Here is a 24483-nt window from a genome sequence, read left to right on the forward strand (position 1 = left end):
AAGTATGTTGTACCTCTTTAATACTTGAAGGAAAATGTTATTTTTTTAGCTCACAATTTAAAGTATGCATTAAGGTATCTGTAATAAAATAAATGTGGCAAAAATGTTATGTAGACATTAATAAAAGTCTATAACTTCCAAATATTTTTTACAATGGAGGCACAGTAGCATCGACATAGCGCCCCTATCAGTCATCCAGTGTGCATATCAATCATTGGTTCACACTAGTTATTGTGATGATCATTGCACGTCTCATAGGCCAGACTGCAAATGTACTATTCCTTAAAGTGTCAAACGCATATCCTATCCTGCTGTCGAGGACTTGTTCATTCTCGTCTTCTGGGACAAATTTGATCCAGTGCCAAATCCTTAACAAACCCCTAAACGTATAACTGGAAGGGTTACTGATCTGAGGATTACATTATCACCACCATTGGTCAATTGTACACAAGGTCCAACCGAAAAGTGATTTCAGCTTTTAACCCAACCCTTTTGAAAGACACTTGTTGAGAGGTGCGGGGGAATGCCACACTGGGCGCGGTCGTTGGCGGTTAAGGGCCTTGCTTAAGGGCACAACTGCATGTAGGATTTCATACCAGCAACCCTCCTGTTGTCAGCTCACTTGGCGATAGATTTGTCCCCCGTCGGACCAGGGATTTAATACCAGAAACCGTCCGGTTGCTCGACCCTTCAATTGAGACCCATCCCCTCTGTAAAATAAATTGTGCCTTACAAAGAACAGTGACGCCGCCTGTTGGCAGTATGCAGTCATTACAGTTGAAGCCCAAATACAGAAAGCAAGTCACCATCTATTGGAGAGAAGAAACACAGCAGAACTACTAAAGGCTAAAAGCAGCAGGTGGTCCGTGGGGTAAGGAAATCACCTTCCCGGTGATGACAAGCATGGAAAATCGTCGGGAAACTGACGGAACGCGTTCCGTGGTGAGAGGCGATAGGACGCCCAGCATCTACTTTGGAAGTTCACTCTGCCATCGTTTGCTCTGGCATTTCCGCTCTACATGAACCAGACAGCAGACAGATCAGTGTATCATGTCTTTTATTAATTAACCACCACGTAAAGTCTAACATCCAGAACAGACTAATCAATCCAGCACAATCAAACCCAACTGCATCACATCTCATAATTCATTTTTAAAAAACAGTCCAAAAATGTGATTTAAAAAAAAAAAAAGTTAATATCAAGCCTTTTATTTGGTATACAGATATTCATATATTTATACAGTATATAACACATGTGCCACTGCAAAGTCAGACAAACTAATCATCTTTTAAGGAACAAAAATAAAGATAAAAATAATGAGAAACTTCAGAGGAATACAGTGAAGCGTGTCGTCGTGGTAACAATGACCAACAGGAATGATGAGGTAAACTGCCAGGCAGAGAAACTAAACAAAAAGCAACTAGTTCAGGCTACAGAGAGGCAGCGGAGTGGCATGGGCCCTTAAGTGTCAGCTACATGTGGATACCCAAGTCTAAACACACAAATACATGATCGGAGACTAACTAAAAAATACAGTCTCATACACACAAACCCAACGCTGGCACATACCAGCGGACAGGAATCATACGTGTGGACATTGGCTTGTGCGCACACACCCACCCACCCTCCAGTGGGTTCAGCTGAGGGACATCCAGAGCTAGAGAGACACAAGGGGGGGGGGCTGGACCAGAGGGAATGGAGTGTGAGGATGAAGAGGACAGACGGGAAAAAGGGCTAAAGGAGAGATGGAGGGCAGAGTTAGAGGAGGCTGAAACACTTCAAAAAGATATTGAAAGTGGAGTGAGGGCAGTAGTTACAGGAGGAGGAAAAGAGATGCAGGGGAGGGATGGGGGGGGGGCAGTGCTAAAACTGTTTGACAGTCAGTGGTTGTCTCCCCCTGGTGGTCACTCTGAGTCTCGCTGGACCTCAGAGGCATCAGCCCGACAGATGGGACACGTCCTGTTAGCCTGGAGCAAGAGACAACCAGAGAGGGAGACAGTCTGTTAACATGCAGGGATGACTTGATCATTACAGAACTTCAGATAAAAATAATATATATATACATATATTAAGAGGGCGCTTCAGTTGGATCAAGAACTAGGTATGAAGACATAAGATGTTTCACAGTATCTAGACACGTGTGTTTGCAAACTACACAGAAACGTTAAAAGCAACATGAAAAATATATAGATATTTCTCCAACCTTGGCTTTATACCTGTTCAGATAACACTCCAGCTGGCAGTTTGTTACCAACTCAGAAGTAAACTGAACAAAAATATAAAACGCAACATACAACAATTTAAGAAGAGTTAACTGAGTTACAGTTCATAAGGAAATTGGAAGAAATTCATTAGGCCCTAATCAAAGTATTTCACATGACTTGGTATACAGATAGCTTAAAAATATATATTAAAAAAGGGCCATGGATCAGGAGTCCAATCGGTAACTGGTGCGACCATCGTTTACCTCAGGCAGCGCGATTACATCTCCTTCGCATCGAGTTGATTGTGGCCTGTGGAATGTTGTCCAACTCTTCAAATGTTGTGAAAGGTTGCTGGATATTGGCGGGAACTGGAACACGGTCACACGCGTTGATCCAGCGCATGGAAGAGCTGACACCTTTTTCAGCTTCCAGGAACGGTGTACAGATCCTTGCGACACGGGGCCTTGCATTACCGTGCTGAAACACGAGGTGATGGCGGCAGATGAATGGCAACGACAACGGGCCTCAGGATCTCAGCACGGTATCCCTGTGCTTTCAAGTTGCAGTCGATAAAATCCTATTGTGTTTATTCTCCGTAGCTTTATGCCTGCCCATAACCCCACTGCCATTATTGGGCACTCATGTTCACAACGTTGACGTCAGCAAACCGCTCTCCCACATGAATAAAACGCAGTCTGCCATCTGCCCAGTGCAGTTGAAACCGGGATTCAGCCATGACGAGCACACTTCTCCAGCGTGCCAGTGGCAATCGAAAGTTAGCATTTGACCACGAAAGTCGGGTCAAGAACCTGGTGAAGACCACAAACACACAGATGAGCTTCCCTGAGACGGTTTCTGAGTTTGTGCAGAAATTCTTCAGGTTGTGCAAACCCAGTTTTGTCAGGTGGCTGGTCTCAGACGACCACACAGGTGAAGAAGCCGGATGTGGAGGTCCTGGGATGGCGTAGATGTGGTCTGTGGTTGCGAGGTCGGGTGGACGTACTGCCAAATTCTCAAAAACGATGTTGGAGGCAGCTTATGGTAGAGAAATTAACATTAAATTATCTGGCAACAGCTCTGGTGGACATTCCTTGCAGTCAACACACCAATTGCACGCTCCATCAAAACTTAGAGACAGCTGTGGCATTGTGTTGTGTGACAAAACAGCACACTTTAGAGCTGACTTTTATTGTCTCTGCACAAGATGCACCTGTGTAATGGTCATGCTGTTTAATCAGCTTCTTGATATGCCACACGTGACAGGTTTATCTTAGCAAAGAAGAAATGGTCACTAACAGGGAGGTAAACAAAACATCTGCTCTAAAATTGGAGAGAAATACGCTTCTTGTGCGTGTGGAACATTTCTGGGATCATTTATTTCAGCTCATGAAACAAGGGACCAGCACTTTACATGTTGCGTTTTATATTTTTGTTCAGTGTAGCTGATTGTGCTTCGTGAAATACTAGAGTGAGAGACTCACCCGGAGCCACTTGTCGACACACTTCCCGTGAAACTCATGACTGCAGGGCAGAACTCGCAGCAGCTGACGAGACTCAAAGTCACTCATACACACCACACACCTGCAACAGAACTTCATTACAACATTTCAACAAAACCACCAGCTGTATACTCGTCGAGGAGGATAGCATCCTCGGTTCTGGTAGGTCCAGGGGAAATACTCACAGCGTCTGTTCTGATTGGTGGTTGTTGGGGTTGAACCTATAGGAAGGCAGCTGCTCGATGTCTCCCTTAGTCAGTCCTCGGAGTTTGGCCTCTCCCAGACGCTCGGCCAGGTTGAGAAGAGCCTCGTAGTTCTCCACCTCGCCGTCATCTACGTCCAGCTCCAGGCTGATGGCAGGGCCTGTAGGCTGGACTGGCAGCATGGAGCTGACAGACGGGGAGAAAAACTCACTTACCTACAGACACTGCGCATACACAGCTCATGTGACAGAGTACAAAAGAGCTTGACTGTATTCGCACAAATACGCTATGCCACAAGAGTCGGCTACTTCCAACCAATAGGGCAGATTCTCCCGATTGTCTAAGCTACAACCCCCATGATGTAGAGCTAGAGATAAAGTGACTTACAGGAAGTAAGGCAGGAAACTGGGGTGGTAAGGCGAGGGTGGCAGTGGCTGCTGGGAGCGGTAGCGTCGTCCAGGGATACGCCGTGGCATGAAGTTAGGATACGACTGAAAGGGAGAAATAATTACTGGATTTCATATGACCAACTGAAAAAACATCCAACACAGGACTTTTAAATGAGTTACAAGATAATGATGCAACAATCCCTCTGGTGTTGCATGAAAGGGTTACAAGGTAATGAGCAGAGGCAAGAGACACTCACCACGCCAAAGAACTCCTGTGGCAGAGGCTCATGGGAGAGGAAATGGAGCTGAGTGGAGTGGGGGGGCAGGCCGGGGTGGGCCGCAGGGGGGTAGTGTAGACCCGCCCCTAACGACAAGTGCTCCCCCAACAGCTCCACGTCATTCTCTATCCTCTGCAACGGCTAGGGTAAAAAGAGTGAGAGAGATGTCATTAATGAGCTTCAAATGGCTTGTAATGAATGCTAGACTGAACACACACACGCGCCGCGCCCTCCCCCATTTTGTAAAACCCTAGCGCCACTCACCGATCTGGCCTGCTGTGTGGGGTAGGATCCAAACTGTCCGGGCTGGGGGATGTGAGGGGGATGGTGGGACAGGTGGGGAGGGGGCAGGAGAAAGGTGGGGTCACTGGAAAGCAGAGAGGGGAACGGGTAGGGCATGGGCAGATGTTGCACAGAGCACGTCTGCAGAACCTGAGAGAGCGAGAGAGAGAGCGAAAAACACCATATTACATTATGATTGCATCTCTCCTCTATACAAAGTGTATTGGTTGCAGATGTTATAGCAGGTGCGGTGAAATGCTGGTGTGTGTTACTAGCTCCTAACAGGACAGTAAAATGCAGGTGGGTGTTACTAGCTCCTAACAGGGCAGTAAAATGCTGGTGGGTGTGTTACTAGCTCCTAACAGGGCATCAAAATGCTGGTGGGTGTGTTACTAGCTCCTAACAGGGCATCAAAATGCTGGTGGGTGTGTTACTAGCTCCTAACAGGGCATCAAAATGCTGGTGGGTGTGTTACTAGCTCCTCACAGGGCATCAAAATGCTGGTGGGTGTGTTACTTGCTCCTCACAGGGCATCAAAATGCTGGTGGGTGTGTTACTAGCTCCTCACAGGACATCAAAATGCTGGTGGGTGTGTTACTAGCTCCTCACAGGACATCAAAATGCTGGTGGGTGTGTTACTAGCTCCTCACAGGGCATCAAAATGCTGGTGGGTGTGTTACTAGCTCCTCACAGGACATCAAAATGCTGGTGGGTGTGTTACTAGCTCCTCACAGGACATCAAAATGCTGGTGGGTGTGTTACTAGCTCCTAACAGGACATCAAAATGCTGGTGGGTGTGTTAATATCTCCTAACAGGGCAGAAAAAAAGCTGGTGGGTGTGTTACTATCTCCTAACAGGGCAGAAAAAATGCTGGTGGGTGTGTTACTAGCTCCTAACAGGGCAGCAAAAAAGCTAGTGGGTGTGTTACTAGCTCCTAACAGGGCAGCAAAAAATGCTGGTGGGTGTGTTACTAGCTCCTAACAGGGCAGCAAAAAATGCTGGTGGGTGTGTTACTAGCTCCTAACAGGGCAGCAAAAAATGCTGGTGGGTGTGTTACTAGCTCCTAACAGGGCAGCAAAAAATGCTGGTGGGTGTGTTACTAGCTCCTAACAGGGCAGCAAAAAATGCTGGTGGGTGTGTTACTAGCTCCTAACAGGGCAGCAAAATGCTGGTGGGTGTGTTACTAGCTCCTAACAGGGCAACAACATGCTGGTGGGTGTGTTACTAGCTCCTAACAGGGCAGCAACATGCTGGTGGGTGTGTTACTAGCTCCTAACAGGGCAGCAAAAAATGCTGGTGGGTGTGTTACTAGCTCCTAACAGGGCAGCAACATGCTGGTGGGTGTGTTACTAGCTCCTAACAGGGCAGCAAAAAATGCTGGTGGGTGTGTTACTAGCTCCTAACAGGGCAGCAAAAAATGCTGGTGGGTGTGTTACTAGCTCCTAACAGGGCAGCAAAAAATGCTGGTGGGTGTGTTACTAGCTCCTAACAGGGCAGCAAAAAATGCTGGTGGGTGTGTTACTAGCTCCTAACAGGGCAGCAAAAAATGCTGGTGGGTGTGTTACTAGCTCCTAACAGGGCAGCAAAAAATGCTGGTGGGTGTGTTACTAGCTCCTAACAGGGCAGCAAAAAATGCTGGTGGGTGTGTTACTAGCTCCTAACAGGGCAGCAAAAAAAACTGGTGGGTGTGTTACTAGCTCCTAACAGGACAGCAAAATCCTGGTGGGTGTGTTACTAGCTCCTAACAGGACAGTAAAATGCTGGTAGGTGTGTTACTAGCTCCTATCAGGGCAGCAAAATGCTGGTGGGTGTGTTACTAGCTCCTAACAGGACAGCAAAATGCTGGTGGGTGTGTTACTAGCTCCTAACAAGTCAGTAAAATGCTGGTGGGTCTGTTACTAGCTCCTAACAGGTCAGTAAAATGCTGGTGGGTCTGTTACTAGCTCCTAACAGGGCAGCAAAATGCTGGTGGGTGTATTACTAGCTCCTAACAGGGCAGCAAAATGCTGGTGGGTGTGTTACTAGCTCCTAACAGGGCAGCAAAATGCAGGTGGGTGTATTACTAGCTCCTAACAGTTCAGTAAAATGCTGGTGGGTGTGTTACTAGCTCCTAACAGGGCAGCAACATGCTGGTGGGTGTGTTACTAGCTCCTAACAGGGCAGCAAAATGCAGGTGGGTGTATTACTAGCTCCTAACAGGGCAGTAAAAATGCTGGTGGGTGTGTTACTAGCTCCTAACAGGGCAGCAACATGCTGGTGGGTGTGTTACTAGCTCCTAACAGGGCAGCAAAATGCAGGTGGGTGTATTACTAGCTCCTAACAGGGCAGTAAAAATGCTGGTGGGTGTGTTACTAGCTCCTAACAGGGCAGCAAAATGCTGGTGGGTGTATTACTAGCTCCTAACAGGGCAGCAAAATGCTGGTGGGTGTGTTACTAGCTCCTAACAGGGCAGCAAAATGCAGGTGGGTGTATTACTAGCTCCTAACAGTTCAGTAAAATGCTGGTGGGTGTGTTACTTGCTCCTAACAGGGCAGCAACATGCTGGTGGGTGTGTTACTAGCTCCTAACAGGACAGCAAAATGCTGGTAGGTGTATTACTAGCTCCTAACAGGGCAGCAAAACACTGGTGGGTGTGTTACTAGCTCCGAACAGGGCAGCAAAACACTGGTGGGTGTGTTACTAGCTCCTAACAGGGCAGCAACATGCTGGTGGGTGTGTTACTAGCTCCTAACAGGGCAGCAAAACACTGGTGGGTGTATTACTAGCTCCTAACAGGGCAGCAAAACACTGGTGGGTGTGTTACTAGCTCCGAACAGCTCCTAACCAATCCAAACATGACCAGTAACCCAAATGCAATCTATGAGTACATGCACCAATATACTAGGAATGTTACACAGTCAGTAGATCTACTACAGTGAGCGGTCTAGTATCCAGGATAAATACAGTGGAGAAACAATAAAGGAAACAGTCCTGAGTAGATACACAAAAGGCTCCAATTATTGACACACCATGACAAAGCTGCATTACGTACACATGGATATGAACACACATACTGATGGAAAACAGGGTGGGAAGGAGGTACAGTGCCTTCAGGAAGTTCACACCCCTTGACCTTTCCCACATCACTGGCCTACACACGAAACCCCATCATGTCAAAGTGGAATTTTTTTCACATTATTTTTGTAATTGATAAAAAATGAAAATACAACAAAACTGTCTTGAGTCAATAACTATTCAACCCTTTTGTTTTGGCAAGCTTACATAAAAGGTGATGAGTCAAATTGTGTGTTAAGAATTCACATAAGTTGCATGAACTCACTGTGTGCAATAGTGTTGAACATTATTTTTGTATTACTACCTCATCTCTGTAACCCGCATACACAGATAATTGTGAGGTCCCTCAGTTGAGCGGTGAATTTCAAACAGAGATTCAACCACAAAGACCAGGGAGGTTTTCCAATGCCTCGCAAAGGGCGCCTATTGGTTTTTTTAAAAAGTAGCCATTGAATATCCCTTTGATCACGGTGAAGTTTTTAATTACACTTTGGATGGTGCTGCAACACACCCAGTCACGACAAAGATACAGGCGTCCTTCCTAACTCAGCTCCCGGAGAGGTAGGAAACCATTTCAGCCATTTCATCATGAGGCCAATAGTGATTTTAAAACAGTTAAGAGTTTAATGGCTGTGATAGGAGAAAACGGAGGATGGAACAACGACATTGTAGTTACTCCACAACACTAACCTAAATTGGTGAAAAGGAAGCCTGTACAGAATACACATATTCCAAAACATGCATTGTTCGCAACAAGACAATAAAGCAGTGGTTCCCAAACATTTTATAGTCCCGTACCCCTTCAAACATTCAACCTCCAGCTGCGTACCCCCTCTAGCACCAGGGTCAGCACACTCAAATGTTTTTTTTGCCATCATTGTAAGCCTGCCACACACACACACACACACACACACACACACACACTACATGTATTAAACATAAGAATGAGTGAGTTTGTCACAACCCGGTAACAAAGGGCTCTTATAGGACCAGGGCACAAATAATATAATAAATCATTTTGCGCTTTATTTAACCTTCTTACATAACACCTTATTTGTTCATCAAATTGTTAAGGAGGTTAAGGAGAAGTGTGTGCTTGAAAGGATGCACATAATTCTGCAATGTTGGGTTGTATCCCACAGAGTCCGTGCCTGTATTTAGTTTTCATGCTAGCGAGGGCCGAGAATCCACTCTCAAATAGGTACGTGGTTGCAAAGGGCATCATTGTCTTAAAAGCGCGATTTGCCAAGGCAGGATAGCGCAGCCCTATCCAGAAATCTGGCAGTGGCTTCAATTCAATTGAATAATTCACAGAAGTGCTTGTTGCAATTGATAAGGCTCTCTTGTTCAGATATCGATAAGTGGACTGGAGGCAGGGCATGAAAGGGATAACGAATCCAGTTTCTGTGGTCCGTTTCGAGAAAGTACCTGCGTAATTACGCACCCAGCTCACTCAGGTGCTTCGCTATATCACATTTGACATTGTCCGTAAGCTTGAGTTCATTTGCATACAATAATGGAAAGACCTGTGTGTTGTCCTTCTTAATGCAGACAGAAAAGAGCTCCAACTTCTTAACAATTGCCTCAATTTTGTCCCGCATGTTGAATATAGTTGTGGAGAGTCCCTGTCAATCCTAGATTCAGATCATTCAGGAGAGAAAAATTATCGCCTGATAGGCCAGTCGTGTGAAGAAAATAGTCACCATGCAAGTGGTCAGACAAGTAAAACTTGTGGTCGGTATAGGAGGACTTTAACCTCGTCTCTCCATTTTAAAAAGTGTCAATACTTTTCCCCTTGATAACCAACATCTCAGCACCCCCAGCAGCAACTTGCCCAAGCCCCACCCCTGCTTCTCCTTCACCCAAATCCAGACAGCCGATGTTCTGAAAGAGCTGCAAAATCTGGATCCCTACAAATCAACTGGGCTAGACAATCTGCACCCGCTCTTAAAATGATTTGCCGAAATTGTTGCAACCCCTATTACAAGCCTATTTAACCAATTTCGTATCGTCTGAGATCACCAAAGATTGAAAAGCTGCCGCGGTCATCTCCCTCTTCAAAAGGGAGAGACACTCTAGACCCAAACTGTTATAGACCGATATCCATCCTGCCCTGCCTTTCTAAAGTCCTCGAAAGCCAAATTAACAAACAGATCACCGAACATTTCGAATCCCACCGTACCTTCTCCGCTATGCAATCTGGTTTCCGAGCGTGTCATGAGGGCACCTCAGCCACGTTCAAGGTCCTAAACGATATCATAACCGCTATAGATAAAAGACAATACTGTGCAGCCGTATTCATTGAACTGGCCAAGGCTTTCGACTCTTAGCAGACTCAATAGCCTTGGTTTCTCTAATGACTGCCTCGCCAGGTTCACCAACTACTTATCAGATAGAGATCAGTGTGTCAAATCAGAAGGCTTGTTGTCCGGACCTCTGGCAGTCTATGGGGGTGCCACAGGGTTCAATTCTCGGGCCGACTCTTTTCTCTGTAAACATCAATGATGTCGTTCTTGCTGCTGATGATTCTCTGATCCACCTATGCAGACGACACCATTCTGTATAAATCTGGCTATTCTTTGGACACTGTTAACAAACCTCCAAACGAGCTTCAACACCATACAACACTCCTTCCGTGGCCTCCAACTGCAAGTAAAACTAAATGCATTCTCTTCAACCGATTGCTGCCCGCACCCGCCCGCCCAGCTTCACTATATGGAAGGTTTTGACTTGACTTAGAATATATGGATAACTACAAATACCTAGGTGTCTGGTTAGACTAAACTCTCCTTCCAGACTCACATTAAACATCTTCAATCCAAAATTAAATCTAGAATCGGCTTCCTGTTTCGCAACAAAGCATCCTTCACTCATGCTGCCAAACATACCCTCGTAGAACTGACTATCCTACTGATCTTTGACTTCGGCATTGTCATTTACAAAATAGCCTCCAACACTCTACTCAGCAAATTGGATGCAGTCTATCACAGTGCCACCCGTTTTGTCGCCAAAGCCCCATATACTACCCACCACTGTGACCTGTATGCTCTCGTTGGCTGGCCCTCAATACATATTTGTCGCCAAACCCACTAGCTCCAGGTCATCTATAAGTCTTTGCTAGGTAAAGCCCCGCCTTCTCATCTCACCATAGCAACACCCACCCTTGGCACGTGCTCCAGCAGGTTTATTTCACTGGTCATCCCCAAAGCCAACACTTCCTTTGGTTGCTTGTCCTTCCAGTTCTCTGCTGCCAATGACTGGAACAAATTGTAGAAAAAAAGAAAAAGAATCTGAAGCTTGAGTCTTATATCTCCCTCTCTAACTTTAAAGCATCAGCTGTCAGAGGAGCTTAACGATCACTGTACCTGTACACAGCCAATCTATAAATAGAACACCCAACTACCTCATCCCCATATTATTACTTACCTTCTTGCACAACCAGTATCTCTACTTGCACATCTATCACTCCAGTATTAATGCTAAATTGTAATTATTTCACCTCTATGGCCTATTTATTGCCTTACCTCCCTAACCTTATTACATTTGCACACACTGTACATAGATTTTTCTATTGTGTTATGTTTGTTTGTTTGTGTGTAACTGTTCTTGTCGTCGCACTGCTTTGCTTTATCTTGGCCCGGTCGCAGTTGTAAGTGAGAACTTGTTCTCAACTTGCTTACCTGGTTAAATAAAAGGTTAAATAAAAAATATATATAAAATAAAACCAGCGCACTTCTGTACGCTGTAAAAGCGTTCCATGGTCGCTGCCCATATCATTGCATGGTGCAGAAGATTCACGAGATTTCAGGGGCCTTGCTTTAACAAAGTCCTCTTCGGTGGATGCTGCAATGTACCCAAGTGGCCTCGGGAGCAACTGCTTGCACGCGCGTTACCACTCCACTAGGTCTTCCTGTCATGGCTTTTGCGCCATCAGTACAGATACCAACACATCTTGACCAACAAAGTGCATTTAATGTCACAAAGCTGTCCAGTAGAAATATCATATATATCATGTTATCCAGGTTTCCACTGGTTTGCAGAAAAGATCTTCCTTAATTGACCCGCCATAAATGTAACAGACATACCAGGAGCTGTGCCAGGCCCACCACGTCTGTTGAATAATCCAGCTGTAACGTATACAATTCACTGGCTTATATGCGAAGCAGTAATTGTTTCAAAAACATCTCCTGCCATGTCACTGATGGGTCATGAAACAGTGTTGTTTGATGAAGACATTGTCTGTATAGTTTTGGCCTTTACCCCCAGCATTGTCCCAGCAGCAAGAATTAAGTCCTCCATAACAGTATTTGGCTTGCCTGTCGTAGCCAATTGGTAGCTCACCATATAAGACGTTTCCAGCTCCTGTTGCTTTTATTACATGTCTTACTACACAAAAGTAGTCTTTATTCTCACCCAAACTCATGTGGCTTATTTTTTTTAATTTTAATTGTTATGTTTTGTTTCTAAATGTCTGTGCAAGAGTGAAGGTTTCCCATGAGAGAGTAACGGTTAATGTGATTGGATGTTAATTATTTGACATGGCATTATTTTGCTTAACACTAGATGGTTAAAAAAATATATATTTGGCAGTGAAACGAGGCTACTCAGGCAAAAGAAAAAACCTCACCCATTGGAAAACAAATGTACTGTTTGAAAATGTGAAGATAAAAAAATAAAAAAATGTTTTAATGTGAATCATATTTTTATTTGGCGTACCCCCGATGGCATTGCACGTACCTTAGTTTGAGAATAGTTTCACTAAAGTAACAGCAAAACAATGTGGCAAAGCTAATCACTTTTTGTCCTGAATACAAAGTGTTATGTTTGGGGCAAATCCAATTCAAGACATTACAGAGTACCACTCTCCATATTTTCAAGCAAAGTAGTGGTTGCATCATGTTATGGGTATGCTTGTAATCATTAAGGAGTGGTGAGTTTTCCAGGACTAAAAAAAACCCAGAAAGAGTTAAGCACAGGCAAAATCCTAGAAGAAAACCTGCTTCAGTCTGCTTTCCACCAGACACTGGGATATTAATTGTATTGTTCTGTTAAAAGGTAAAGGCCAAATCTACACTGGAGTTGCTTACCAAGAAGACAATGTTTGAGTGGTAGAGTTCATTTTGACATAAATCTACTTGAAAACCCCTGTCAAGATCTGAAAATTGTCTAGTAATGATCAACAACCATTTTGACAGAGCTTAAAGAATAATGGGCAAATATTGCACAATCCAGGTATGGAAAGCTCTTAGACTCACCCAGAAAAACTCAAAGCAGTGATTTCTGCCAAAGGTGCTTCTACAAAGTATTGGCTCGGGTGTGAATACTTATGCAAATTAGATATTTATGCATTTTCAATATAATAATATTTCTAAAAACATGTTTTCACTTTGTTATTATGGGGTAGTGTGTGTAGATGGGTGAATTATTTTGTGTTAATCAATTTTGCAATCGGGCTGTAACAACAAAATGTGGAATAAATCGAGGGGTATAAATACTTTCTGAAGGCACTGTACATGAAGTAGGCATACGATCAGTGTCAAGAGTATCAAAGAGATACAAGTCAGACAGTCAGGCTAGTTGAACTCACAGACGGAGGGACACTGCAGACAGGGTAGTGCTGCCCACTAAAGACCACCGAGCATGCTGGGAGCTGCTGGGGGGCCGAGTGGGAGGGCAGGCCGGGGGGGCCGCCAGGGGGAGAGACTGGGTACGACACCTGAGCAGAAGTCAAAAGGTCAGAGTTCAAACAACCACACTACCTGAACTCCCACGTAGAAGGATTAAGGATTACCCTAATCAATAATGCTCTATTGACAACTGTAAAAAGCAGCTTCCTGTTTCCTCACTGACCTGGTCATGGAGGTCCAGCACCATACTGCTCTGCTGCTGAGGGGGGTGAGGCTGTGGGTGAGGGTGCATCAGCCTGGGGGACAGGTTAGCAGGGTGGTGGAGGGGGCGAGGGGACAGGTTGGGGGGTGGTAGGGGCGTTCCTCAGGCTGGTTATAGGGGTAACTCTGAGGGGGACGGGGTGGCGGTAGTTCTCATCCTGAAGTCCTGCTGAGAGGCTGTGGTGGGGGTGATGGTGCGGGTTGTGGTAATGGTGGTGGTAGTGGTGGTGATGAGGGTGAGGGTGGGGGGTGGTGGTGGGGGAGACGGTCACGGCGGCCTCGCTGGCGTCTCATTGGAGGACTGGGGGAGGGGAATTCAGATGTCAGTCTCTTTCTACCAAACATCCTCATCACAACAGATAATGTCCCGAGGGAAAAAAAATCACTCTAGAATGATGCTGAACCAACACACACACACACACACACACACACACACACACACTTACCTGCGGCGGTTGCGGACAGGAGTGTGGCATCGCTCTGGCATGTAGTGTGGGTGTGGTCTGCGACTGGGTGGGGGTGGAGCCCAGGTAGTGGGGGTGTGGGGTAGCTCCCAGGGGCGAATGGGAGAAGATGGGGTGGGGGGAGGGGCAGAGCTGAGATCTATCATAGACTGCTGGGAAAGACGCTGTCGCTTAGGGCTAGGACTGTCCTCCATCTACAGAGAGAGAGAGAGGGGGGGATACTTTTTTTTAAAGTAGAACCGACAGAACTACTTTGCCGATATTAAAACAGAATTATACATCAAAAACACCAAATTCACAATTTTATGAACAAAACGCAAAAAAAAAATAGCATTTTTAGCGAAATAGGACCTGACGCAGAGTAGGGTACTGTTGGCAGAATAGATGGATGCAGTTTAATATAAATTCACCATTACATTTCTTGGTAGTCCAAAAAAAATTGCTCTGGTCATAAATCACAGCTGGTACATTGTTTGCTGCTTACAGCCATTCATACAGATACACGGTTTCAGGTAAATCAATATTTGACAACAAAAAAAACAAGACAAAATGAAGGCCAATACAATCAAACAAGGGCATCACAAGTCTATCATAACGTGGCTAATAGGCTAGCTTATCTATTCATGTTGCCATTTATTTAGTAAGCTAAAAGCACAGAGGCAAGCAAGCTAACTGTTGGAAGGATGTCAAGTCACCAATGAGTGGGTGAGTGGCCAACTTCCCCCATATACATTTTTCAATGGCTGCAGCTAAAGATATTGGTGTCATTTGGTTAGCTAGCAAGAAATGTGAATCATTTGGCTGGTTAGCTAGGCTGAACTTAAAAACGACGTATCCGTAGTTCGCATATCTCTCGGTTGTAGAAATGTATTTGGCATCGATCAAACGGGCTGGAAAGTTCCCATTGAGTTGTCAAAACCTGGGTTGGGACAGGCATGCATAGGCAGGCTACCATTATTCCCCATCATTTATCAGTGCAATTTTGACAGCCAAATACAAGCTGAGAAAGTTTGAGTGGGTTTGTCCACTGTTAGCGTTAGATTTAACCTCATCTTGTTCTGGCTAACAGTTGTTGATCTAATAGTCAAAGGGAGGAGATCCCTTCCTGTTCATGGTTTGATCAACAGGACTGTACATTTCCCAAATGGAAGACGACTGTGGTATTTACATACAGTACCAGTCAAAAGCGGACACCTACTCATTCAAGGGCTTCTTTATTTTTTACTATTTTCTACATTGTAGAATAATAGTGAAGACATCACAACTATATGGAATCATGTAGTAAGCAAAAGAAAGTGTTAAAACAAAATATATTTTATGTTTGTGGTTCATCAAAGTAGCCACCTTTTGCCTTTGACAGCTTTGCATTCCCTCAACCAGCTTTACCTGGAATGCTTTGAGAACATATGTTGAGCACTTGTTGGCTGCTTTTCCTTCACTCTGCAGTCCAACTCATCCCAAACCATCTCAATTGGGTTGAGGTTGGGTGATTATGGAGGCCAGGTCATCTGATTGAGCACTCAATCACTCTCCTTGGTCAAATAGCCCTTACAGTCTGGAGGTGTGTTTTGAGTCATTGTCCTGTTAAAAAGAACAAAGTCCCACTAAGTGCAAACCAGATGGGATGGCGTATCGCTGCAGAATGCTGTGGTAGCCATAATGGTTAAGTATGCCATGAATTCTAAATAAATCATGACAGTGTTACCAGCAAAGCACCCCCCACCACCTCCTCCATGCTTCAAAGTGGGAACCACACATGTGGAGATCATACGGTCGTTCACCTCTGCGTCTCACAAAGACACAGCGGTTGTAACCAAAAACCTCAAATTTTGACTCATCAGACCAAGGACAGATGCCCAACAGTCTAATGTCCATCGCTCGTGTTTCTTGGTCCAAGCAAGTCTCTTCTTATTGTTGCCCTTTAGTAGTGGTTTCTTTGCAGCATTTAACCATGAAGGCCTGATTCACACAGTCACCCCTGAACAGTTGATGTTGAGATGTGTGTTACTTGAATTATGAAGCATTTATTTGGCCTGCAATTTCTGAAGCTGGTAACTAATGAACTTATCCTCTGCAGCAGTAACTCCTCTCCAAGTAACTCTGGGTCTTCCTTTCCTGTAGCGGTCCTCATGAGAGCCAGTTTCATCATAGCGCTTGATGGTTTTTGCAACTGCAGTGGAAGAAACTTTCAAAGTTCTTGAAATGTTCCGTATTGACTGACCTTCATGTGTTAAAGTAATGATGGACTGTCATTTCTATTTGCTTATTTGAGCTGTTCTTGCCATAATATGGACTTTGTATTTTATCAAATAGGGCTATCTTCTTTATACCACCCCTACCTGGTAAAAACACAACAACTTGGCTCAAACACATTAAGGAAATAAATTCCTGAAATTAACAAGGCACACCTGTTAATTGAAATGCATTCCAGGTGACTACCTCATTAAGCTGGTTGACAGAACACCAAGAGTGTGCAAAGCTATCAAGGCAAAGGGTGGAGACTGAAGAATCTGAAATATATTTTGATTTGTTTAACACTTTTTTGCTTACTACATGATTCCATGTGTTATTTCATAGTTTTGATGTCTTCACTATTATTCTTAAACTTGAATGAGGAGGCGCGACCAAACTTTCGACTGGTACTGTATGTGCAGAAATCCAGTCATGTGTATTTTGTGGCTTTTGGCAAATGCTTTCTAATGATCTAAAGTCGTGCTGTTGCTACTGCCTGTAAACAGTCTAGTTCAAAGTGAGTGATGGCAGTCCCTTGTGGCAAATGGCTTATTTGCATATAGGCCTACTGTAGCTCTGATTGGCTATGATGCTACAATCTGTGTAGCCTGGATAAGACTGCCATTTTTATTTGGTGTTATTTACTGCACTGTCTTAATTGTCCCAAACGCACAGCCACTTTCCCACTCTATATTGCTATAAAAATGTAAACACAAATGCCTTACTCTACATCATTCCCAAACATTCTATGAAAGTTTGACACAGTGAAAATGACCATATCTATGTGCCCGCTAGACAGAACATGTTCTAAAAAATTTAAAAGCATCATATTTTTATAAGATTTCATGCTGCTAAAACACTGTCAGTTCCACTTTAACAACATGCTACAGCATTCCAGCTGTCCTGGTACTAGGTGTAATAGGGAAAGGGAAATATACTCACCTTGTCCCGCTCATCACTGCAGACGTTATCAGGGTGGAAGTGAAGGACACCTATAGGCCAGAGAGAGAACAACAGGAGGGTCTATAGGAGGGTCCAGGCAGTAGGCTATACAAAGACTCAAACAGACCTGGACAGGCCTGGTTAACATATACAGCAGCAGTCATGCTCCTTTTAACCCTCTCTGCGATTACCATCCGTAGAGAAAGTAGCAGCCCAAATTATATTTAAACTTTGAGGGAACATATACACACTTGGTATATTTGGATAAAGTCTGCTCAGTCTAGGTCTGAATGTGTCTTTGTGGCTTTGAATGGCCTGGTTTTAAAAATCAGACAATGTTCTGTCTTCCACTGACAAGAGGGAGAACCATGCTCTCGACAACGTAACAATCTCTCCGATCTCACATTTAAAACTACCCCCTCTGCTGCCTCACAGACACACTCCAATCTTTCACAGGCAGATGCCCTTGAACTGTGCTGACGGAGTTTCCTGAAAACCAAAAACACCCCCTCCCCTCTCCCACCCCCAACTAGCCCCCCTCAGTCTCTTCAGAAAAAAAAAACAGATCGGAGTGCGCTCCTCTCCCTGCGACGCCACAGCTCTATGAAGTCGGGGGAGACTGACAGCTCAAAGACGCGCAGCCAGTGGCAGCAGAACAGAAAAAAGCAGCCAGGCGACTGGCGCTCAGCTCCGACAGGGAGGGACACAGAGATCCAGACACTGAGCCGTGTGATGTGCCACAGGGGAAGGATTGGGCTGGGTGACGTTTGCCAGGTTATATAGGCCTTCGTCCTAGTATCTGGGCCTCGGTACAGAAAGGGCACTTATTTGAGCCAGTGGCAGCATGATTCGTACAACCCTGGCTCCGGGATTGAGCCACAAGGCCAAAACATGCAGTCAGTCTGTTCGAGCTCAGACCAAGGGAGAGAAACAGTGGTGAAATGAAGTCCCATATTCAGCACCTCCAAATCCAGTAGACACATTCCCCTGAAAGTAATGTTAAGAGGCGTGACATGCCAAGAGCTCTGCTCACAGCACACTAAACCAAATACGCTGTAACCCACACACACACACAGTATTCAAGAGACATCTGCTTAGAGCAGGGAGGAGGATCAAACAGCTGGGAGATACAGAATTTCAGTCATACCCATAAATCCCTCTTTGTAGTGCGTCAGTGTGTGTTGGCAAGTGAGCCTAATGTGTGTAGGTTTGTGAGCCGCACAAGTGTGGAGCCAGGTGTGTCTGTGTGCGCACATATTCCTCTGTGTGGGTTATTTATTAGGTCCGGATGGCGGGCAGAGCTATTACAAAAGCTCGTCATTAAAAGCTTGCATTCATTCATATGCCTTTCTGCCTCGAGGTAATCCAGTCTGTTCTAATGGTATGTTTCCTCAGAGCAAAGTTTTCATAATCTCCGGCTGTCGGCTGAACAGCCGATAACAGACTCATTGTCAGCCAGCTACTTTTTCCACTTCATAAATTAACTGGGCTTCTTTCCATTTAAAAAGTTTCAATTCGCGAGTCAGAGAAGTCTGTATAGCCTTCTCCCGCTAGAATGAACGATACGCAACTTCTATGGATGAACAATAGGATGGCGCCTGTCAATCACAAAGTCGAACGATGACAGGGAACCACTGCTGTTTTTGTCAGTCTGCTGTCTGTCCCGACTCTCGGCACCCGTGTTATTTTTGTGCGCTGGACTTGGCTGCAGTCAAATGTATTATTTTTCATGGAGGGAGCGCATGATGCTTCATCTCCTGTGAGAGTGAATTTACACATGCCACATCAGTGATAATAATAGTTGAAATCCACATTGAGGCACATTCATTTAATTTCTTTGCATGTTTCATAGGCCTACGGCCAGCCACAAAGTCAGGGCGCATAGGCTATTTACAGTTATTTGAGCAAACAGTTTACATTTCAAGAGTTTAAAAAAAAAAGGTGTAGAACTGACTGAATAATGTCAATCTCCTATATCCCATTACTAATCCTACATCCAGTGGTGGTGGTGATATCGTGCCGGGGGCGGCACAGGGCACCTGCACAAAAAAAATATTAGAATAAGTCGGAATAGTGACATTTGCGCAATCTGTTTTCTATCGCTCATTTGCACGTCATGTTAATGATGTCACCGTAATGGACTGTGGTTCAATTAACCAATGGCCGATTTCAAGTTTTCATAAGAATCAGAAATCTGTATTTTTGGGCGCCGATTTTGCAGATTAAAGAAAACACAATGTTATACCTTTATTTAACTAGGCAAGTCAGTTAAGAACATTATTATTTTCAATGACTGCCAAGGAACGGTGGGTTAAATGCCTTGTTCATTGGCAGAACGACAGATTTTCACCTTGTCAGCTCGGGGGATGCAATCTTGCAACCTTACAGTTAACTTGTTCAACGCTCTAACTACCTGCCTCTCGTTGCACTCCACAAGGAGACTGCCTGTTAAGCAAATGCAGTAGAAGCCAAGGTAGGTTGCTAGCTAGCATAAAACTTATCTTATAAAAAACAATCATTATCACTAGTTATAACTACACATGGTTGATGATATTACTCGTTTATCTAGCATGTCCTGCGTTGCATATAATCGATGCAACACTGGGGGATGATTTAACAAAAGCGCATTTGCGAAAAAAGCACAAATGTTGGACGGCTGTACCTAACCATAAACACCAATGCCTTTCTTAAAATCAATACACAGAAGTATATATTTTTTAACCTGCATATTTAGCTAAAAGAAATCCAGGTTAGCAAGCAATATTAAGCAGGTGAAATTGTGTGACTTTTCTTGCTTTCATTGCACGCAGAGTCAGGGTATATGCAACAGTTTGGGCAGCCTGGCTCACTGCGAACAAATTAGCCAGAATTTTACGTAATTATGACATAACATTGAAGGTTGTGCAATGTAAAAAAAATCATATTTAGATTTAGGGATGCCATCCGTTAGATAAAATACCGAATGGTTCCGTATTTCACTGAAATAATAAATGTTTTGTTTTCAAAATGATAGTTTCCCGATTCGTCCATATTAATGACCAGAGGCTCGTATTTCTGTGTGTTATGTTATAATTAAGTCTGTGATTTGATAGAGCAGTCTGACTGAGCGATGGGAGGCAGCAGCAGGCTCGTAAGCATTCATTCAAACAGCACTTTTGTGCGTTTTGCCAGCAGCTCTTCGCAAGCACAGCGCTGTTTATGACTTCAAGCCTATCAGCCTAATGGCTGGTGAAAACGATGTGAAATGGCTATCTAGTTAGCGGGGTGCGTGCTAATAGCGTTTCAAAAGTCACTCGCTCTGAGACTTGGAGTAGTTATTCCCCTTGCTCTGCAAGGGCCGTGGCTTTTGTGGAGCGATGGGTAACGCTGCTTCGAGTGTGGCTGTTGTCAATGTGTTCCTGGTTCGAGCCCAGGCAGGAGCGAGGAGGGGTACAGAAGCTATTCTGTTACACTGGCAATACTATAGTGCCTATAAGAACATCCAATAGTCAAAGATATATGAAATACAAATGGTACAGAGAGAAATACTCCTATAAATACTATATTAACTACAACCTAAAACCTCCTACCTTGGAATATTGAAGTTCTGAGCAAGGAACTCAAACATTAGCTTTTTTTACATGGCACATATTGCACTTTTACTTCTCCAACACTTTGTTTTTGCATTATTTAAACCAAATTGAACATGTTTCATTATTTATTTGAGGCGAAATTGATTTTATTGATGTATTATATTAAAAGTTCAAATAAGTATCGTTGTAATTGTCATTATTACAAATTCAAAATTTAAATGGCAGATTAATGGTATTGGCTTTTTTTGGTCCTCCGATAATCGGTATCGGCGTTGAAAAATCATAATCGGTCGACCTCTAGTACTAACGCAATTAGTTGTGCAATTTAGTTTGTGTGTTTCTTGTTTGAAGTACAATATAATGTATGCACTCACTACTGAGTCTCTGGATAAGAGTCTGCTAAATGACTAAAATGTAAATTAGAACGTACCAGAGCCAACCAAAATAGAGCTTGTTCTAAAAAAAAATGTAATGACGTGCGTCCTCTCTAATGCCCAGGAAGCTCCGGTTCAAAACACCCATTAGACAGCTTTGCAAGCGTAATGTCAAAATACTTTCGTTACTCACAAAATAAGGAGTTTCAAAGAAACCATCTTCATTTAGTCCCGTCACAGCCAATATATACATCCCAAAAATGTCTAAATATCTATTTTACAAGCAACCCAAAAACTGCCTCTTCAATGTATTGAGCTGGTACAGTATATGCAGTAATATATTCTACTGTATTTTAGTCAATGCCACTCCGACATTGCTCATCCTAATATTTGAATATTGCTTAAATTATTTTACTTTTAGATGTCAATCAAATCAAATGTATTTATACAGCCCTTCTTACATCAGTTGATATCTCTTAGTGCTGTACAGAAACCCAGCCTAAAACTCCAATCAGCAATCAATGCAGATGTAGAAGCAAGGTGGCTTTGAAAAACTCCCTAGAAAGGCCAAAACCTAGGAAGAAACCAGGCTATGAGGGGTGGCCAGTCCTCTTCTGGCTGTACGTCGACAGATATGTGTATTGTTAGATATTACTGCACTGTTGGGGCTAGGAACAAGCATTTCGCTACACCCACAAGAACATATGCTAAATATGTGTATGTGATCAATATAATTGTATTTGAGCGGTTCTTGACATCTGACCTGTGTGTGACCGTAATTAGTGATTCATGCATTCGAGGTGTGGAATATTTTTTTACATTTCCAGTTGCTTGGAAAATTGTCAATTTTTGGAAGTCCATACTGCCTGTAACATGGGTGTAAATAAAGAGTTGCACAGCAAAACTGCATATTTTGTGAGTAACAAAATGACCTTTTACATAATTGCAGAGCTGTCTAATGGGAGTTTGAATAGGAACTTCCTGGGTTTTAAAAAGAATACGTCGACATCTCGAACGCAAGTGGAACCCACAAAACACTACTGGGTAACACAGATTGAATTCCCTGTATATAAAACAACTAAATTGCGAAGCGCAAATAATGAGCGTCTATTCTTGAAAACAATTTGGGCTATCAATTCAAAAACATACCCCCACGTGCTAATTTACCATGTCCAAAACTGTCTCATTCAGCTCCCATTTGTCCAAAGCTCCCATAAAAATGCTCTTCGGAGGCAGTATGAGCCATCTTTCAATAATTGAAATATATGAATGTTGTTTGGAAATGTAGGCAATTTATTGATCAAACAGGCAGTTCAGGCCTTTCACAAAAGCAGTGAGGATGCTACTAACAGTGTCTGTCCATACCCCTCAGTCACCTGACTACAGACAACACTGGATGGATGAGAAAATATTTTCAGACAAACAGCTAGAACCCTGCACTGAAGATGCATGTTATACAGCTAAGAGGAACACTGCACTGTTTACATGTCAAGCCTGACACCTGCTAAATTGCATGGTACACTCATCCATGCACGGGGTGTGATGTATCAAGATTAGTAGGGAAAAGGGAGGGAGCCGTTGAAGCTTACCAGTGCCGGGGTGTCTGTGTGCTCCATGCGAAGCGTGGCGTTGCGCCCCGCTAGACAGGTAGTTCCCCTGGGTGTGCTGGTTCTCTGTATAGCTGCGCGCTGTGTGCGGAGCCCAGCCAGTGTTGGTCTGTTGCGGGTAGTTCACCCCGATCCCTCCGCTGGCATTCATGTTCCCGTTGTTGATTGCGTTATTGCCGTTGCCACTACCGTTCATTCCATAGTGAAAAAAACCTGACCGTGACCGCGACCGAGTCCTCGGGGGGTCCATGGCTGAAGGGGGCGGTGGTAGGTGGACGTAATGGAGGTATCTGGGCGAGATGGAGGTTTGCCGTAGCCTACTTCCCTCGCCTTGCTATCTTCCTTCGCACGAAACGCTCGGTTTGGGGCGTAGGTACAACTGGAAGCAGCGGGTATTCGAGCCGTCCTCTCTACGGTCGTTCGTGCAGTTTCTTGGTCTGTGTTGCGCGTCGCCGTCAGTCAAAAACGTTCCCAATATGGATTTATTATTTTACCCCTATAGGAGGTCAATTTGGTATATTAGTTTGTTCGGTCAGAGCAATGCACATAATGAAAACATCCAAAACAATCCAGATAGGTACATAACACAAATATTTAGTGTATGTATCTGGGCTGTACCCGTTTCGGTTTTTCTATTGTCTCATATAAAGCTTGCCTGCCTACTTACTACTGGCTTTCTAGCTACTTGTCAGTGAGAAATGACACAGGCTCGCCAGAGTTACACATTCAGTTACACTATTTGATGGTTGGATAATGTTAACGCACAACTGATATTAAAGTAAATAATATTACTACAACTGTAGCTACCTAGCCAGCCAACGAACTTAGGTTGTTGCTATTTAACGTTAGCATATTAGCGGGCTAGTTAACGTTAGCTAATAAACCACAGCTCAGAAATGCAGTTTGCTAACGTTAGATACATTTGTAATATTCCCTATTTCCCACATTACAATTGGTAACCCTCCACAAATTATATATGGCAAACTAGCTACGTTTTTTTGCTACTAAATTGTTAGCTCAACCCGTCGTTGCCTACGTTAGCGAGTTTATTGCTAACAGGAAAGCTAACGAGCTAGAAAAACAATTTAACTAGCTAGGGGCCGAGATGCGTTGCTAGAATTTCTGCTCATTGTTGGCAACCATGCTGCTAACCTTTTCAGGCGGTGTTGGTTGATCCCAGATAGAAGTGGCCGAATGCCCTGTCTGATTTTCAGAGAATGTTGGTCTTCGTCAGATTTAAATCCCCACCACGCATTGTACATTCACTGTTGAAGCTGGTGATGTTTTCTCTGTAGATGTCAGTGTGGAGCGTAAGTGGATATCAATCAATGGGGATGTTAAGCATCTCTGGTCAGACCACTCTAATCGAGCACAGAAATATCTGAAGACACATTTCTTGCGATGTGCAAAAATCATCAGACTCCTCGAGTACATTTATTTGAGCATTTGTTCGATATAAAACGAGTGGTGTCTTTTCAGGCCATATTATTGAT

General features: G+C 44.0%; 1 pseudogene; it reads right to left on the bottom strand.

Moving 5' to 3' along the window:
• Positions 1-1040: 1040 nt before the first annotated feature.
• Positions 1041-24479, bottom strand: LOC124010753 (annotated as a pseudogene).
• Positions 24480-24483: the final 4 nt, after the last annotated feature.

Source organism: Oncorhynchus gorbuscha, linkage group LG23 (genome assembly GCF_021184085.1).
Source record: "Oncorhynchus gorbuscha isolate QuinsamMale2020 ecotype Even-year linkage group LG23, OgorEven_v1.0, whole genome shotgun sequence".
Taxonomy (NCBI): Eukaryota; Metazoa; Chordata; class Actinopteri; order Salmoniformes; family Salmonidae; genus Oncorhynchus; species Oncorhynchus gorbuscha.